General features: G+C 42.7%; 1 pseudogene; it reads left to right on the top strand.

Moving 5' to 3' along the window:
• The first annotated feature begins 623 nt into the window (after window positions 1-623).
• On the top strand, window positions 624-12193 carry LOC136549062 (uncharacterized; annotated as a pseudogene).
• The last annotated feature ends 8006 nt before the right edge of the window (window positions 12194-20199 follow it).

Raw genomic sequence — 20199 nt, 5'->3', positions numbered from 1 at the left:
AATTTGAATTATCCAAGAAAATTCAATTAAATGAAATAAATTAAAGAAATATAGAAAAAGTCCAAAAAATGTGCCACATTGAAACATGGAGTACCAGGTATTGTATGAGGACTGCAAAAAAAATTTTGGAGGTCAAAAATAAAAAAAATATGGTTTGCCGTGTGTCAAAAAAATAACACTCGGCAAATCACCGCTTTGCCGAGTGTCACGAGAAGACACTTGGCAAAGAGGTTGGTTTACCGAGTGTAAAAAAACACTCAGCAAAGAGGGGGTTTGCCGAGTGTAAAAAAAACACTCGGCAAAGAAATAAAATCTTTTTTCCAGAAAAGAAGGAGAAGAAAAAAATAAAAAAAAACTTTACCGAGTGCTCTGATCTAGAACACTCGGCAAACCCTGCTTTGCCGAGTGTCAGATCTAGGGCACTCGGCAAAAAATAAATATAAAAAAAATCATTTGCCGAGTGTCAGATCTAGAACACTCGGCAAACACTACTTTACCGAGTGTTAGATCTAGGACACTTGGCAAAGCTGCTATACTATATAACTGCACGGCGACGCGCAACAACCAGGCAAATCCGAGGGTGGGCAGCTCACCCAACGGGGCGCGAGTCTGCGCGCGCTGCGATGGAGCGGCGGGCGCAGCAGCCCGGTGACGCGCAACAACTAGGCAAGGATGGCGGCGGCGACTCTCCTCCTCCACCGCAACCGGTAAGACCCGCTCTCCTCCTGCTGCACAGAGCCCCACGAATCTTCTTGTACATCTTCATCCCGTGGAAGGTCTGCTTGTTGTCTGCTTGCCGCGGAAGGTCTCCTCCTCCTGCTGCACCCGCTCTCCTCGAACTGACGCACTTGCTGTCTGCTTGCCGCTTGGCAGTTCTTGGAGGTGACGTGCAGGAGCTCTGGCAAGGTCCAGCAGTTCGCGGCAGGGACGACGGCCCGCTATGCGCTGCACGCCATCAACCGCAAGCTCGAATCCGTGGCCCCGCCGGCGCTGCACGTCGAGGCCATCAGGGACGGCGAAGAGCCCGTCAGCTTTGGCCCTAGCACGGCCCTCGCCGACTATGGCCACGGCTAGAGGCTGCAGACCGTCAACGCGCAGGACGCGCCCGGGATCCATCACGCGCCTCAGGCGGAAAGACAGTGGCGACGGTTTTTTTTATATTTTTTTTGGAAAATTCGTTGCCGAGTGTCGATTTAGCACTCGGCAAAGGCTTTGCCGTCACGGTGGCGCTCGCCGTCACGGCGACTTTTATTTGCTGAGTGTTAGATTAGCACTCGGCAAAGCCTTTGCCGAGTGCCCGATAAAGTGCACTCGACAAAGAGGTCTTTGTCGATAAACCGTTTACCAAGTACCCTTTGCCAAGTGTAACACTCGGCAAAGGTTTTGCCGAGTGTATATCGGTCTTTGCCGAGTGCCTCAGGCATTCGGCAAAGAAGCTGAATCCGATAGTGGACAACTGCATCCTAGCCGTCTTCATCCTCGGCACTGCCGCGTCGACGACTAACAAGCGCGTGGAGATGTCTAGATGGGAGGAAACACGCGTCCGTGTGCTCCACCGACCTTTAGCATGGATGCCACCACAGTCGTTCGTCTCTAGTCTACACACGACGAGATCCTATTGCTATGCCGAGGGACCATGCTTATTTGGACAAGAGCCGAGAAGCACGGTGGATGACGCATGTCGTGGACTCTGGATGGCCACACTCATCAGCAGCGGCGTTTGCTGCATCGTCTAGAGCCAGCCACCCTTATCGGCATGAGATGACAAGACTACGCGACGTTGGACCTGGTGATGTCGATAAGATGATGGATGCCATCAGCAACCTACAACAACGACATCACCCCACTGAGAAGGCGAGCCCCGACACCATCGACAACGGCTCCATGCCTACACCAACAACATCACTGCATCGGGCAACGTCGGGGACAACCATGGACGCCATCGGCAATTGCTCCTACACCAACGATGCAGCCACATCGAGGAGGCGAGCCCGGGTGCCATCGATAGTGGCTCAACATCTACATCGACGAAACTGTCGCACCGAGAATTTAAGTCCAAACGTCATCGAGGACGGCTCTACATCTACACCAATGACATACTCCATTCAGCACTGGCGAGGCGCACGAGGCATGCCATGTGGTCATTCTAAAATAAATTATAGCTTTCAAATATGTAACATCATATCCTTGCTTTCTATTACACTAGTAGAGAACAAACCTTTGATCCTCGATCAAAATAGGCTCTAGTCCCGGCATTTTTTGCGCCCGGGACTAGAGATACCTTTAGTCCCGGTTGGTGACTCCAACCGGGACTAAAGGTCCCTGCCCAACGACTACTGCGCTAGACAGAGGTGGTAGGGACCTTTAGCCCTGGTTGGAGCCACCAACCGAGACTAAAGGTATACTTTTACTCCCGGTTGGTGGCTCCAACCGGGACTAAAGGTCTCTGCCACCTCTGTCTGGCGCAGGAGCCGTTGGGAGGGACCTTTAGTCCCGGTTGGAGCCACCAACCGGGACTAAAGGTCCCCCTTTATATATCGGTCGTCTCCTTCTTCCTCCCCGAGCCCGAGCCCAGCACATTTTGAAGCTCACTGCACTAGCTAGTGTTCTTGCTTCCTCCCTCCATTGTTTCTTCATCCATTCTTCGATTCCTCCATCAATTTCTTTGATTCCTCTGTTGATTCTTCAGTTGTAAAGGTTACAAATCTCATACTCTCATTTTTCACCATTGTCTTATCTCATTTTGTTCACTATATATATGGTTCTTTATTGTGGTTTTTTTCATTTGTAAGCAATTTGAGCTCAAAATCACTTCAAGCTTGCATGTTTACATGAAGGAAGGTTAAAGTAGCTATTAAAAACTAGTATTCACTGTTCATTTGTAGCATGCATAGCACACTTCATTGTTTAGAGATATAGAGAATTTTAGAGTTTTTTAATTTTATTTGTTTATAAAATGAGAAATTTATAATGTATTAAAAATGAGTACAGGGACTAGTGCCTCCGACTGGTATGACAGATGTAATGCAAGGCCGTGCAATAGAAAGCAAATCCGTTCTCTTTTGACGATACGTCCGAACAGCCGGGCCTGACAGATTTGGTGGTTGAACGGGTCCGTCGGCCGTCGTCGTGCGACTATATGACAAAGAACGGCATCGATCGGCCATAGTATTTTATTGTCCAGAGTCCGGTCCGGGGTGCAATGCAACGCAATGACAATTGACAATGCGTTGCTAGGTCAAAATATGGTCATTTCTATGGACTCCGTGACTAAACATTTTATTTTAACTTTTTATGAAATGAAAAACTTAGAAAATAGTTAGAAAATTATAGAAAATCCGTACTAGTTGAACTTGCGGACCGTGTTTAGCTCGACGAGCATGTTCTCTGCCGAGCGGTAACGGACGTCAAGGAGGAGCTTTGATTCTACAAGGGAGAGCGGCAACGGTCGTGGAAGACCGTGTTCCCTTCCTCGTATAATCGGAGCTCTTCCTTGACCAAGTACGGTGCCGTCCGGTGGAGAAATGCTTGTCGAGATGATCACGTAAGTAAGGTCAACTAGTACGGATGGTTATTTATTAAAACATGTTTTTGAGCTATAAATCCTGCTGGCCGTCTTCTTCCTCCCCGAGCCCGCCCGAGAGCTTAAGTTCAAATTTAAGCAGTGTTCTTACTCTTTCTCCATCCATTCTTCGATTTCTAGTTAATTTGCGGAAATATCATGTGAATTACTTACCTCCCGCAGTAAAAGATGAGAACACAATGACCATTAAAAATATCATTGTTTAGAGATATAGATAATTTTATAGTTTCTTAATTTTATTTGTTTATAAAATGAGAAATTTATAGTATATTAAAAAATGAGTATAGAGAGTAGATGGCAACTGCTTCCGGGTCCTCGGCCTCTCATGGGTTTCCAAAGCGACTTAGGCCGGGCCTCCCTCTCATTCCATGCGGCAAGTGTCGTGATGAGACGAAGATTGTGATGGAGTACTGAGTGAAGAAGGAGGGTCCCAACAAGGATCATATCTTCTACAAGCGTCCGGATCACAATGTGAGTTATTTTATCGTATTTAATGATTATGGTTAGTTTATACCTATTTTCATGATGGTTGTGATTAAAGTTCTAATTTTTTGTTTTAATTTCAGTGGGATGGCAGTGGATGATGTTCAGGCTTCTACTGGGAGGAAGAGTATGTTGAACTCGTATAAAAATATCTTACACAATAGGCAGATACGACGGCTAATGAGGTAGTGATCCAGCCGAAGAAGTCCAAAGATGTTGCACAATCAGGGGATGTCTCTGTTTTAGTTGAGATTGGTCGTGAAATCCTTGTGCTCCTGAAATGTATTTTAGCTTTAGTTCTTTTAGTTGTAGTTAGGATTGTCTACATTGTAGCAATGCTTTCATAAATTTGTACCTTTTGTGGTGGCACACATGTTGTATAAATAATTAATTATGATCTAGGTTTTAATATGGTATTTATGTCATGTAATGCAGATGAGCCAGAATTGGATGTACAATGCTAATCGCCGCTCCCAAGAGTTCATTGACGGTGTGCATTCTTTGTTACGTGCGGCCGAGGCAAACAAACGGTTTCATGTGCTGCCCATGTGCCATATGTAAGAATACGGTGGAATATCCTTGCTCAAAGACTCTTCATTCACACTTGTTCAAGTCGGGTTTCATGCCAAACTATATTTGTTGGACGAAGCACGGAGAAACCGGCGTTGTAATGGAAGAAGGTGAAGAAGAACAATGGGATGACAATGATATTATTCCCGATGGTGCGTGCTACAATGATACTGCAATGGGAGAAGCTGAAGAAGAGGTAGCCACAGAAGATGAGCCTGCTGATGATCTTTGTCAGGTCATTCATGACGCACAAAGAGAATGTGAAAGTGAAAAGGAGAAGATCAAGTTTGAGCGGATGCTAGAAGATCACAACAAATTGTTGTACCCAACTTGTGATGTAGGGCAGAAAAAGTTGGGAACCACACTAGAATTGCTGCAATGGAAGGCAAAGAATGGTGTATCTGACAAGGGATTTGGAGAGTTACTAAAATCCAAAAGAAGATGCTTCCGAAGGACAATGAATTGCCCGCCGCTACCTATGAAGCAAAACAAGTTGTCTGTCCTATGGGGCTAGAAATCGAGAAGATACATGCATGTCCTAATGACTGCAACCTGTACCGTGGCAAAGAGTACGAGAAATTGGATGCATGCCCGGAATGCCATGCATCGTGGTATAAGATCAGGCGAGATGACCCTGGTGATGTTAAGGGCGAACGTCCACGGAAGAAAATCCCTGCCAAGGTTATGTGGTATGCTGCTATAATACCACGCTTGAAACGTCTATTCAGAAACAAAGAACATGCAAAATTGTTGCGATGGCACAAAGAAGACCGTAAGGTAGACAATATGTTGAGACACCCTACTGATGGGTCCCAGTGGAGAGCAATCGACAAAGAATTCCAGGAGTTTGCAAATGACGCAAGAAACTTAAGGTTTGCTTTAAGTACAGATGGTATCAATCCTTTTGGAGAGCAGAATAGTAGTCATAGCACTTGGCCTGTTACTCTAAGTATCTACAACCTTCCTCCTTGGTTATGCATGAAGCGAAAGTTCATTATGATGCCTATGCTCATCCAAGGCCCGAAGCAACCTGGCAATGACATCGATGTGTACCTGAGACCACTTATTGACGAACTTCTCATTTTGTGGAATAAAGAAGGTGTACGTGTGTGGGATGAGTACAAACAGGAACACTTTGATCTGCGAGCATTGTTGTTCGTAACAATCAATGATTGGCCTGCTCTAAGTAATCTTTCAGGATAGTCAAACAAGGGATATAATGCATGCACACACTGCTTTGGTGATATTAGAGGTGTATTCTTGAAAAAATGTCGAAAGGTCATGTACCTTGGCCATCGTCAATTTCTTCCTGCAAATCACCTCGTAAAAAAGAAAGGCAAGCATTTTAAAGGGAAGGCAGACCACCTGACCAAGCCTCGCAACCGAACCGGTGACGATGTACTCGATATGGTCAATGATGTGAAAGTCGTCTTTGAAAAAGGACATGGCAGCCAACCTATTCCGAACGACGCTAACGGTTACGCACCCATGTGGAAGAAGAAGTCCATATTTTAGGACCTACCCTATTGGCAAGTCCTAGAGGTCCGCAGCTCGATCGACATGATGCACCTGATGAAGAATCTTTGTGTGAACCTGCTAGGCTTCATGGGTGTGTATGGAAAGCCTAAGGACACATTTGAAGCACGACAGGACCTGCGTTGTTTGAGAGAAAGAGACAACCTGCATCCAGAGAAGATAGATGATGGACGCCATTACTTACATCCTGCCAGCTACACTCTAAGCAAAGAGGAGAAGAAAATCATGTTTGAATGCTTAAACAACATCAAGGTACCATCTGAATTCTCCTCGAATATAAAGGGTATTATAAATGTGCCAGAGAAGAAATTCTGTAACTTAAAGTTCCATGACTGTCATGTTCTCATGACGCAATTACTTCTAGTTGCATTAAGAGGAATTCTACCTCCAAATGTACGTCTAGCCACCGTGAAGCTATGCGCATTCCTCAATGCAATTTCTCAGAAGGCAATTGATCTAACTGATCTAGCTAAACTACAGAATGATGTGGTTTAATGTCTCATCAGCTTTGAGTTGGTGTTCCCTCCTTCCTTCTTTGATATCATGACACACCTCCTAGTTCACCTAGTCAAGGAGATTTTCATTCTTGGTCCTGTGTTCCTATACAACATGTTCCCCTTAGAGAGATTCATGAGAGTCCCGAAGAAATATGTTCACAACCATGCTCACCTAGAAGGAAGCATCGCCAAGGGCTATGGAACAGAAGAGGTCATTGAGTTCTGTGTTGACTTTATTCCCGACCTTGACTCTATTGGTGTTCCTGAATCGAGACATGAGGGAAGACTAAGTGGAAAGGGGACACTAGGGAGGAAAACATATATTGGTATGGAGGATGATTATTTCAATAAAGCGCACTACATAGTTCTACATAACTCCTCTTTGGTAGATCTGTATATTGAAACACACAAGGATCTCTTACGATCCGAGTTTCTAGGGAAGACTGAAGCTTTGATTACGCGTAAGCACATGGAAACTTTCGGCGGTTGGTTGCGAAAAAAATGTCAAGGTGATGAGAGCATCCATAAGCAACTGTATTTATTGGCTATGCAACCATTATGGCATATCGTAACATACAAAGGGTACGAGATAAATGGGAACATATTCTACATAGTAGCCCAAGATAAAAGGAGTACCAACCAAAACAGTGGTGTCCGCATAGATGCCACAGACCCGAATGGGAATAAGCAGACATATTATGGCCGCATAGATGAAATATGGGAACTAGAATATGCACCTACTTTGAAGATCCCATTGTTCAAGTGCCAATGGGTCAAGGTGACCAGAGGCAGGGTAACAGTAGACAACGAGTATGGAATGACAATAGTAGACCATAGTAATATTGGGTACAAAGACGAACCATTCGTCCTTGTCAAAGATGTGAATCAGGTGTTCTATGTCAATGATAAGTCTACCAAACCAAAAAGAGGGAAAAACGATAATGACTCAACGAAAGAGCCAAAGCACCACATAGTTCTTTCAGGGAAAAGAGTCATCGTGGGAATTGAGGACAAGTCGGATATGTCAGAAGATTATGAAAAGTATGACCGAATTCCACCCTTCAAAGTGAACAAAGACCCTAGCATCTTGGTAAATGATGAGGACACTCTATGGTTACGACGCGATCATAACCAAGGGACATACATAAAGAAGAAGTTCACTGCTGTGCCCACTTGATGATATAGTGATTTAATGTAGTGTGTGCTTGAGATATTATGTAATAATTGTGAATTCAGATGTTTATTATGTCGTGTTTCAAATTAAATCAATGTTTGATTTGGTGGGATTTCTCTCTCGAAAAGTAAAATTAGGATATTGAGTGATGAAAAATTAAAATATTAACGTTAAAATGATGTGAAAACAAATTTCTTGTCCAAAACCAATAGTTTTAATAATTTTAATTAAACACCACATTTTTGCATTAACGAAATAATAAATATTAGTTACATTATGTTTTATAATTATAACAAAAAATAAAAAAAGTTAGGTTATAGATTTTTCCTATGTGCAATAAAGAAAAAGAAAATCCATATTTTTAACAAAATAATTTTATGCCTTTTTTAAATTTACTATGTATTTAACAAGAAAATCCATATTTCTATTAAAAAAATTTGCTCAAAACAGGCGGGAAACGAAACTGCAGGCCACCTTTACTCCCGGGTGGGAAGCCCACCCGGGAGTAAAGGTGGGCTGTAGTTTCGTGGCCCGCCAAAAAAACCCTTTACTCCCGGTGCATGTTACCAACCGGGTTGGTAACACGCACCAGGAGTAAAGAGACCTTTACTCCCGGTTGGTAATACGCACCGGGTGTAAAGGACCTTTACTCCCGGCTAGTGGCTGGCACCGGGAGTAAATCTCCTTGGTATATAACCGCCAGCGCCTGGCGTAGATCGATCCGCTCATCTTCTTCCTCGTCGAACACCGCCGCCCTCTTCTTCATCGCGTCGCCGTCCGTTCGTCTTCCGTGACACCGCCGCCCTCTTCTTCCTCGTGCGGCCTCCACCACGCGCTCCCATGGCCCTCCTCCACACGCGCCCGTGGCCCTCCTCCGCGCGCGCCCGTGGCCCTCCACCACGCCCACCGAGGTGATCAATTCATCTCTCTATAGCTACCTACATTCTCAGACGGTGGATCGAGTATTATGTTTGGAAACATCACTTAATGATCGTATGTTGATATGGGCAACAATCTTATTTGTTCTGGTCCAATTATTCGTAGTTGTTTCAAATGAACACTATTGGGACTAGAATTTTCCTAGCGGTTCGAAACTGTCAAGGAATGAATGAAATAAGCAAAACTGTCAAAGTATTTTCCTGACAGCAAACCACACAGTTTTGACATGCGCAAAGTAGTTAAAACGTTACTGCAAATAAAATCTGCTCAAACAAAAAATGTTATATTTTGCTGTGATACCGAATATAGATGTTCTAAAGTAAATTACAAATGTCCTAGATTTTATATATGCAAATATCATATAAAAATGAAGGAAAACTTCAACGTTTCTTCATTTGTGAACTTTGAATACAAATATAATATATTAATGTTGCTAAAGTAATATGAGCATTACATATTTTTTTGGGAAGACTGTCTTCAAACTTTATATCATAGCATCAGATAAGTACTATGACTATAGAAGAAGAAAATAAATTCTTATCATTTTAGAAATAGTAATGGTTATATTAGCAATAAGACACATATACTTACATTTCATAATGACTTATACTTACATTATCAGCATAGAATTTTCTCATATGATGAATGATTACATGGTTCACATGGTACATAGGATCACAACATCACGCACCGACACCGCCCCGGCCCGCCTCACGTCGTCGTCGTCAGCACACCGGCCCGCCTCACGTCGTCGTCGTCAGCACACCGGCCACCGCACCGACACGTATATATACGTCATTTGTATTCTTATGCATGTATATATACGTCGCGGAGCACCGCCGCCCTCGTTCGCCCATGCGTTTCTATGTATACGGCGGAGCACTGCCGCCATCGTTCACCCATGTGTACAAACATATATACGGCGGAGTGAAGCACCGCCACTCTTGTCACACCGCCCTCTCTCGCGGCCTAGTCGATCAACATTCGTATTATCGTTATCGTTAACGCTAAACAATCACACCAGGGCGAACGGCGCTGTTGATGTCACCGACGTGGTTCGCCCTAGTCACCGACGCAATTCGTCCTTGGCCGTTTATGTATAGCACTAATTCACCCTAGTACCGACGCAGTTCGCCCTAGTGTGGCGAATTGCGTCCGTGACCAGGGGCAAGATTTAATAATGCATATTGTTCGTAGATTTTACGCATGTAAGCAAAGATTTGACGTACTATATATTGGTTTTGTTTTTTGAAGCTAGATGGCCGACCCGAGAAACATGGATGAGGAAGAGTTGATGATGAATTTGATCAACACTGGCACTCAAGTTGCCGGCGATGATGGTGCTAACAATAACGTGCAAGAGGATGCAGATGACGGGAGTCAGTACTTAGCTCTTGAACAAAATGAGCAACAACATATTGGTCAAGTATATATTTTTTATTATTAGCTATATATATTATCATATGTCTTATGTGTGCTCATGACATTAAAAATAATGTTTATATTTTGTAGCCCTCTGGATCGACATCAACAACTACAACGAAGAGTAAAAATGTTCGAGGTCCCAAAAAGCCATTGGAGGGCCGTTTCATCATCTCGGAGTTCAATGTGGATACAGGCGAACTGGGGGGGGGCCAAATAAAACGAAATTCATGCACCACTGTGGTTACCTTGTATGGGACCGGCTCCCGATCAGTACCCGTGAATGGAAGAAGACCAATGCTCCTCATATCAGTTTTGTCTCCGATCGTGACAAGACGTTAATTTGGAATGATGTCTTAGAACATTTCACGCTCCAAACAGATGGTTATGGTGATATAATAGATGGTGATGAATTAAAGGAGCGAGTTAGGGATTGGGCAATGAAGAAGATGGCCACCTAGTTTTAGACTTGGAAGAAATACTTATACACAACGTATGTCAAGAAGAACATAGCACCGGATTTTACTATCCCAGGCCCGATCTCAAAGCAGAGGCCCTATTGGGATGAGTTTGTACAGTACAAGACGTCGGAAGAGGATGTGAGTCGGGTGATAAAGAACCAACGTAATGCCCAAGAGAAGACATACCACCATAACTTGGGATCAGGTGGCTACCTGACTGCCATGAAGAAGTGGAACAAAATGGAAGCAGACCTTCTTGCCAAGGGTATCACACCAGAATCACTCGATTGGGGAGAGCGTGCAAAGAATTGGTTTTTCGCTCATGGGGGAACACTAGACCAGGAGACAGGGAAGTGCATTTATGGCACAAGACTGCAAGAAGCAGCAGAAAGATTGTTTTATGCTCAGAGAGCTATTGCTAGTGGTGTGTTTAGGCCCAATAGAGAGAAGGATGAACTGACATACGCCATTAGGACAATTGAACACGGTGGTCGAACTAGAGGCAAAGGAAGTGTCTTGTAGGAGCATGGATTCCCTCAGGATAGACCTTCCTACAGAAGCCGCTAGAGAAAGAAGGAAGAAGAGGCACAGCGGCTCCAGAAGTTGGAGGAAGCGGTGCGTGAAGCACAGGAGCGGGAAAAAAACCTTGAAGCAAGAATGCAGGAGGAAATCAGAAGGCAAATGCAAATAGCAGTGAGTGCAAGCAAGCAGACATCAGAGCCAGGAATCAACATTAGCCAATCTGTTCAGTTGAAAAGCAGTCGCGCTTCCACAAAGATACCAAATCAAGGGGACATAGGACTGCGCTTCCCTGTGGATGACGTCACTAAACCTTTTACATCGTGTGAGCTACACATTCCGAAGGGGAATTCCACAATCAAGGTGGCTATCGGTCTTGTTAATCCTATCGACCAAACCAAGACACCAAGGATTCATGGGAATATAATCCAAGAAGGATATGCTACCATCTCGGTAGATAAAGCTGAAAAAGGTTTTAGTGATTTGTCTCTTGACATTCCTGAAGGTGATGGTGAGAAGACTCTAGGAGAAGCAGAGAAGACATTCATTCTATGGCGCAAGCGCTACATCATCATTCCCGGGATGTCACCTCCACCTCCTCCTGAACTACCTCACCATAGGTGTGGATGAAAACACTACATCATTAATTTATATTGGCTTAAATAATTAACAATCTACTCATAATAATATGTCATTCCTTTTTTTATAGCAGATCCTCCCCCAACCTAAATCCAATTGTTCAATCGCCAGACCATCATAGTGCTCTGTACGATGATAATGTGTTGGAAGGAGAGGCTGCATCCACACCATCTCCAAGGAGGTCTCCAACGCCACAACCGCCACCTCCAAGGAGGTCTCCAACGCCGCTGCCACCACCTCCAAGGAGGTCTCCAACACCTCCCCCACCCCCGCCTACCAAGAAGCCAAGTACCAAGAGACCAGCCCCGTAAACAAAGAACCAGTCCCCGCCGGCAAAGAAAGCCGCCGTGAAACCAAGGGCTATTCCTAAAATAATATCTGAACAGAAGAAAGAAGTAACTGATGCATATAAAAAAGATATGTCCAGATTCTATGACAAACTTAAAAAGAATCAAGAAGCAAGGAGAAACCCGGAGAAACCGTACTTCTTCGTAGCTCTAGATATTCTAAAAAAAGGTAGCTTCTTACCAGCAACAATAGCGGGAATCTCGTAAGCCGTCTAAATCAACATTAACGGACTATGACCGCACTCTTACCAAGTCAATTGAGGCGGCACAGAAAAAGAAGCGGGCAGGGAAAGAAGTTGCACAACTCGGACAACAATCGCACCAATCAGTCCCCCCGCTAGTTGTTGGTAATGAATATGGTTCGAATTTAGGATTAATGCATCAGGCAAACATACCTCCGGATGTCGATTTGGATCACCTTGGTGAATTTATTGATGAGACTGGTCTCGACCTTTACCAGATGTTTAGTGATGGAAACATTAAGAGTGCGGCGGAGGTTGATATTTGAAAGAAAAAATTTGTACTAGGCCAGAGTCTATACAACCCTCAAGCCTTATCTGATCTGGGGACGCAAATGTACCTGCTAAACAAGTGGTACATGTAGGCGTCTACCGGTGGAGACTTCTGCGTTGGTGTCAGAATTAGAGACGAACATTGGTTCCATGGCGATGATGTTATGTATGTTGACTTTGCAGAATTTCATCAACTATGCCACATGACCTCTCTGGACAAAGTTATCATTAGCTGCTATTGCCTGTAAGTAATAATTCTTTCGATCTATTATTAAACTCATCATATATGTGTATATGCATATAAATTATCCTAACAAGTACTATATATATGCAGATTTACAATGACAGAGCTCAGAAAAGAAGGCTGCAATGAAATTGGTTTTGTTGATCCCCATATAGTATTCAAAGACCCAGTTACTCCAAAGACTAATTGGAAGTCTGAGTCAGAGAGTAACCTCATGAACTTCTTAGTGAACCAACGTCACAAGAAGGATATACTCTTTCCCTACAACTTTAAGTGAGTGTTAATAATATCGATCATCCTTAATGGCTCATATGTTAATTCTAGTTAATTAATGAGTATTATGCGTTATATCCTATAAACACATGCAGCAATCACTGGATATTGATGGACATCGATCGGGTGAAAAGTCACTTGATAATCTATGACTCGATGAGAAAACCACAACAAGACTACCAAGATATGATAGATATTATCTAGAGATAATTTCGGTATCTCTAGCAACTATATATATACACACAAACATGATGATTAACTATATCTGATGACGTGGCAAATTTTTTATTGGGTAGTGTTTGGAAAACCTTTATTGAGAAGCAACACATGGGAAAATGCAAAGCGCCACTGAATGTAATCCCTTTGAAAGTATGTCCCCTGAATCGCATCATCTTTATTAATTAAACATATAGCTTTTACCGGATCACCAGATTGGATGACAAATCTTTTTCTCGTAAAGTGGTGTTTGAGGCAGGAACAGGGGAACAACTACTGTGGTTACTATGTTTACAAGTTTATCAAGGTGATCTCCCAAAGAACTCCTACAGAGAGACTCAAAGTACGTTAAAAATAAACTATATATTCATTTAATTATTATTATTGATTGTGTTACTATGTCTTTATATATATATATATATATCTTTTTTGTACATATATTAATTTATTTTCCTTTAATTCAAACCTGTAGGCTCGATGGTTGGAGGAAAAGGTCATACGGCAAGACCAAATCAAAGCAATTCAAGAGTCTATAGCCGGATTTTTTAATGAGCAGGTCATCGATTCCAAGGGCGACTTCTACTTCGACCCAACACTGCCATTGAAGCCAAGCTAGAGGATGAAAGGAAACTTGTTATATCACAATAACTGTAAAGCAATCTTTTGTAATATATGCACATAAAATAATATAATGTAAAATACACATATGCATGCATGCATGTAAATATATATATGATGCATGCATGCATATATATATATATATATATATATATATATATATATATATATATATATATTTCTATGCTTGAATTGTGTAATTTAATATGTTCATTGTGCTTAAACCAAAACATACTATACGCGCGTATAAATGTATAATTAGCAGCGTACAATACGACTTCAAAAACCTATTTTGAAAAGAAAACAAAAAAATAAAAAGAAAAGAAAAAAGAAAAAAAACCTTTAGTCCCGGTTCGTATTACCAACCAGGACTAAAGGGTGCCGGCCATCGTGGCATGTCAGGAGGCACCTTTAGTCCTGGTTGGTGTTACCCATCGGGACTAAAGGTCCCTCTTTAGTCCCGGTTCCTGACCCGGGACTAAAGGACCCCCCTTTAGTCCCGGATGCTTGCTCCCGAGTGGGGAACCAGGACTAGAGGGGGTTCCCCACCGGGAGTAAAGCTCTGTTCTCTACCAGTGTTAATGTTTGATAGCTTTTTTTCTTCCGTTGCAACGGATATTTTTACTAGTAAAAATAATAAATAGTATTATGGGTCTTTAAATGCTTGATCCTTCTCTAATAAATAATGTTTCCATCTTAAGCTGTTCATGTCATTTTGATTATAGGAATAAAATTTATCAGCATTAAAGCCTGGATCAGTCTATGGTCCAATTAATCAAACCCTAGACTAAAATTTTAAGCAATTTTTCATCTAATTTAATCAAAATAAATATATGTCCATGTTGTATGCATATATCAAAGAACCTTTCGTATGTGAAAACTAAGAGAGATCATTGACATAATTATCAATGGACAAACCAATCATTGACATTGACGATAACTAAGGGCATGTTTGGTTTCTCTTGGTGGCTTGTCTGACTAGCATGGAGCACGAGAACCTTGCCCAGCTAGGAGAGCCAGTTTGGCTCTCTTAGGCTAGCATGGCAAAGCTGCCTGCACAGGCTCCGAGGTAGTTAGGCAACATATTCAAACAAGCAAGTTTGTTTCATATCCTTGCTCAACAAGGTGACACAATACCTGGCAAAGGAATCAAGCAGCCCTAACCATTTGCCATCTTACTCGCCAACACATGGATAGTTTGAAAAAATGAGGTTATGATATATTTACGAGTAAATATTTATGTACCTTACAATGAAAAAAACGTTCAACACTATATTTTAATTCAATACAAATCTAATAGAATATTACCATGCCATTATTAACTTATATTATGAATGTCATGTCCATCATAAAATAAATTATAGGTTTTAAAATTATAGAAAGGGAAAATGAATAGATATGTAGTATTCATGTTGTCATTTCGCATTAATGTTTGATATTTTTTTCTTCCATGACAACACATAGACTTATATGCCAGTATAATATTAAAGAGCAAAGCGAATCTTCGTTCGTCTTTTTATTTTCCACGATGCCCTTGCGCCTCTCATTGTCTATTCTGAGATATAGACTTATAACACATGTTCACACAAATTAGAACCGCCCGCATTTATACATCCAATAACTTTATAGAGTCTGATTCTAATAAATATTGGAGTGCGTCTTCAGGTGATGAAGTAAAAAGGTGTACGCTCCTGTGCAACGTACGGACACGTTTGCTAGTAGAGTTAATTTCTCATTGTGATGCTTGAGTACGTGATAATTCGCCCAACATCTAGCACCCATTGTCTACGGAAAGCGCCAACGGTAGCCTTAAGTTTGGCCTAGACCTAGGGCTCTTGTGTTGTCACCGATGAGCTTAAGGGAGGGCTGACACGGTGGTAGGCGCCTAGTGGTGGTTGCAGGTGTAAGTTAACGAGTGGTGAATCGAAAACCTAGTCTAAACGGAGTTGGGACAAAAAAAAATCATACTAATCATCTACTACACATCACGTCAAGCACACATGAATGGGATGGAAAAGTAGCGTAAGTAATTGATAGGGACCAAACACATGTTGAGCACATATGAAAGGTGCGATACAAAGGTGAAAAATATGAATAGACATGGAAAAGTATACAAAGTAAACTCATAACTGAAGTCTATCACAAGCAGACAAGGATACGAAAGTATCTATATGGATATTATACTAGAATATGAACATATATGATAGTATCAATTGAACACATGTAAAACACACATGGAGGTGCAATGGAATATGAATGGATGGAAAAGTATACAAAGTAATCCATCCAGCCCCTTTCACATCATACATTCCTCGCGCTTTCTCCTCCTTTGCCTACCTCAAAAGGACCGAGCACATGACCAAGGAGGGGGTGATGATGAGTGATTGCAAATAATAGAATTGTGCTTCGGCTAATTCTTGTTTATTCACTCCCATTCAACACCGCTATGGATGACGAGGGTGGTGTCGGTGCGATGCATGAGCTCAATGCTATCAAGGAGTACTATGAGGTGGAGCAGGAGACAGGAGGTGTTGTGCTGCTCGTTGGGCGGTGGGGCAGCTTAGAAAGAGCAGGGAGAGGGAGACAACAAACGTGCCTACGTGCAAACATGGGTATTTAGGCTAGTGTGATGGACTACGGTGTCAAAACTACCTTACAAAACCGTACCATTCAGGATCATTAGAATATTTTTAGATGATTTAAGGAATATAACATTGGGTTTTATAGTTGAGGGGGTTATGTGGTCAACCTTTGATACGTTAGGAGGTTAAGTAGACATCTTTTACTGTTTGCTGACTCTGACTCACCGTCATGTTAGCACCCACATAATATGCTACATCAACGAACGCCTTCAAAACCGTGTCTCAAGGAGTTATTTAGGTAGTTTTCAATACTTTAAGGAGTTAAATACTTGATTTTATAGGTGAGAGCGTGAAGTGAACAACTGCCAATAGTTAGAAGGGTTCAAGTAGACCTTTTTCTTCTTAAAAAAGCATATTACATCCAATGACTATTATTATTAGTGATGATTCGAGTCTACCAAATTAATGCCTAGATCTTTTTTATTTTTTTAAGAATCTAGGTTTTTTTTCTTGTGAGAATTAACCTGAAGACTCCGTTAAAGGACAAGTAAACGATAAGATAAAAAGTGGTGACCCTGTAATAAGTTTTGTCAAGGAAAAATTGCATCACTCTAGAACTACTTTAGACATTGTGCATTGTTACTTCCCTTAATCTTTCCTTCTCCTATGCTTCTAGAGGTAACGAGGAAAAGGTGGGACAGCCCCTGGTATTAAACTCTATCATTTTCCCTCTCAGACCATTTTAAGGGCCTCTTTGGCCGAGCTCTCGCTGGCTTCGGCTCCAGCACTGTGCGCCAGAGAAGTGTAGCGGAGCTAGAATATGTGACTCCGATACGTAGGCTTTGTAAGTGAGGGGAGAAGGACGAGAGGAAAATAACTTCTCTAAACAGTGCATGCACAGTGCGCATCAGAGGGAGCCGGACCGTCGGAAGCTCCATCAAAGAGGGCCTAACTGTTATGCAGTCTTCTACGTTTGTACAATGGATCCAAACACCTGATTCTCATGTTTGTCCTATACATATGACGTCCAGATATTTTGCGCTGCATTTATGGTATTCACAATTGGATCACTATTTGTAATGATGCATGAACGTTCCGTTTGAAGCGTCGACGTGGGGCTAATTCAATGCCACGTTTTCGTAACCCGATCCAATGGTTCTTTTGAGCATTTTAATTAGGTCGGAGTTTTGCAGGATGCTGGCAAGGGTCAGGTGGAAATAAATTCCTGCCCATTGTTTGGAATACGGGATTTTTCCCCTATTCATGTATTTTTCATATGAAATTAAACTGATTCTAGTAAAAAACCTGTGCAAATCCTATGAAATTTCTGCGTTTCAAACATGCTCTTAGATCATATAGACATACAACTCGCTAGGCGTTTACTATTTGTCGAAATTTCCAATCTCAATCGAAGCAGCGATACATTCAGATATTGCAAATGTGCAAGTACGAATCATCCCACGTGAGAACCATGACAAACACAAGGGTTTGTTGTCCATCGACAAACACGTAGTTTCGAACCCAAAAAATACCACATGGTTAATTAATTAGTTATTTATCATTCGTTAGGGCCAGTCTCAATCGCTGTCATCTTTAATTGAAGGGGTATGGTCATGCTGTTTCAGGTAGGCAGCACAGGAAGCAGACGAAGAAATGTCGAATGATTGACAGGTGGACAGCTCGCATACACCAAACCATTTCCCTACTACCCTATGGAGGCATGCATAAGCCACAATATGCAGGCTACCAGGGCTGTTATGCTACAAATTAACTACTCCATCCGTCCATAAAAGAATACAACAAACTATTTTGTAGGTAACTTGGCCTTGACTTATGGCTACTTTTATACCACAAACCCTACAATGGATTGTGAGTAATGAGTAGGCCTATAAAGGGCGTAGCTTGTGGGTGTGGCATGGCCCTCAGGGTTTTATATTACATTTGTTAAGAATTTCGGCTGTAGTTTTGAGTTGTGAATTAACGTGGGACAACGTCGGACGTGGACGTATGAGTAGAAATTGAGATTTGGTACTGAGTAGTAAAATAACATATACTCTCTCTGTCTCTAAATAAGTGTCGTTCTTAGTTTTCCAATGAGTAAAAAGCACTTTTAACTTTGACTAAATATATATATATATATAAATTATAATTTATAATTAGTATCGCTAGATAGATTGTTGAATAATTTTCATAGTAAATTTATTTTTATAGATATAAACTTAAGAAAATTTGTTCGGCATGCAACAACACTTACTTTGGAATAGAGGTGGTATAAAACATGTCTGGTAGAGTCGAGGTAAAGAAACACCTCATTCCTTCCTCGTGGAGTTAAACCTACATGCAGGGAACACTACTGCTCCCTCCGTTTTTTTTTTTTGGCTGCGCGTAGTTTGCATGGAGCCATGCAGGGAGGGCTGCCGATAGGAAAAAAATTGTATGGGCGATGGGAGCACCCTGCTGCTGGTGCGACCCCCAGCGCGATGCCTGCCGCGTGGAAGCCCGTTCCATCCAAAGGCAGCGGTAAACTTCTCGCCCCATCGGATCCACTTCGCAGATGGCTCGGCTCCGCGCGGCCGACGGCTCGGCTCCATCGGCTACACATCGCAGATGGTTCGGCTCCGTATAGCAGACAGCTCGGCCTTCACATCACGGCCCAAATCTCCTCTGACTCCGCCGTAGCCAGAGCACGGCGCGGCCTGTACTCGCGGTGTGTCCGGGGAGGTCACGAAGGACCACCGCGCGGCTGAGCGAGGCGCATCTGCTGCGGCGCCTACAGCAGTGGTCGCCTGCACAGATGGGCAGGGAGAGGAGAGGGAGACGGGAGTGGCGGCGGCGGATTGGGAGGAGATCTAGAGGTGACGGCGGTGGGTTGGGAGGAGCTCCAGAGGTTTGTGCCGTCCTCTCGGTGACCTGGGCCTCAACCTGGGCGCCCTTCGCCGTCTTGCCGCGCAGACCCCATCGATTTGGATCAGGTATGTTTCATCCAGCACTCTTGCTGATTCATGTACAGACTTTATCTGTATCCATCCCGATGGCTGCTAAAATGGCATGCAGTTTGGATACTTTGGAAAATTGGAGCGATATGTATTTGCAGGAAACAGGATGTATGGTACACTGCAGCAGCGTGACCCATCTGACAAATGATTCAGGAACTATGGGATTCCTTGAAGAATTGAAAGTGTGCCTGAATGTAGATGTTTCAGAATGACAGAGAGGTTGTCAACAGTTGTATCAGTGTTGAGTTCATTTATACCTGTGAAAATAGTGGTTCGCAAGAATAATGTAAATGTGAAGGATGGCTGGGACACCTTCATGTTTAAGCAATGTCATAACTGGGATGTCCTTTCACTGCCTGAGGAAGTGAAGAAGAAGAGACTTGTGTATCCTCCTGGAATACATGGAGCAGCCATTGCAGAAGGTTCTGGAATTACATTGAAGTGTGTCCTGAAATGCATAAAAAAATGTAGGATCCTGTAACTGTTTATTTCTCAGATATTCAGATAGTGTTTGTGCATTATTGGCTTCTAAGTATTGTCTGCACTTGCAACCAATCTCATTATTGCAATCCATCTTAGCAAATGGTG

The sequence above is a fragment of the Miscanthus floridulus genome, chromosome 4, assembly GCF_019320115.1.
Source record: "Miscanthus floridulus cultivar M001 chromosome 4, ASM1932011v1, whole genome shotgun sequence".
NCBI classification, from domain to species: domain Eukaryota; kingdom Viridiplantae; phylum Streptophyta; class Magnoliopsida; order Poales; family Poaceae; genus Miscanthus; species Miscanthus floridulus.
Note: the sequence above shows the minus strand (reverse complement) of the source record. Positions and strands in the feature narration are given on the sequence as shown.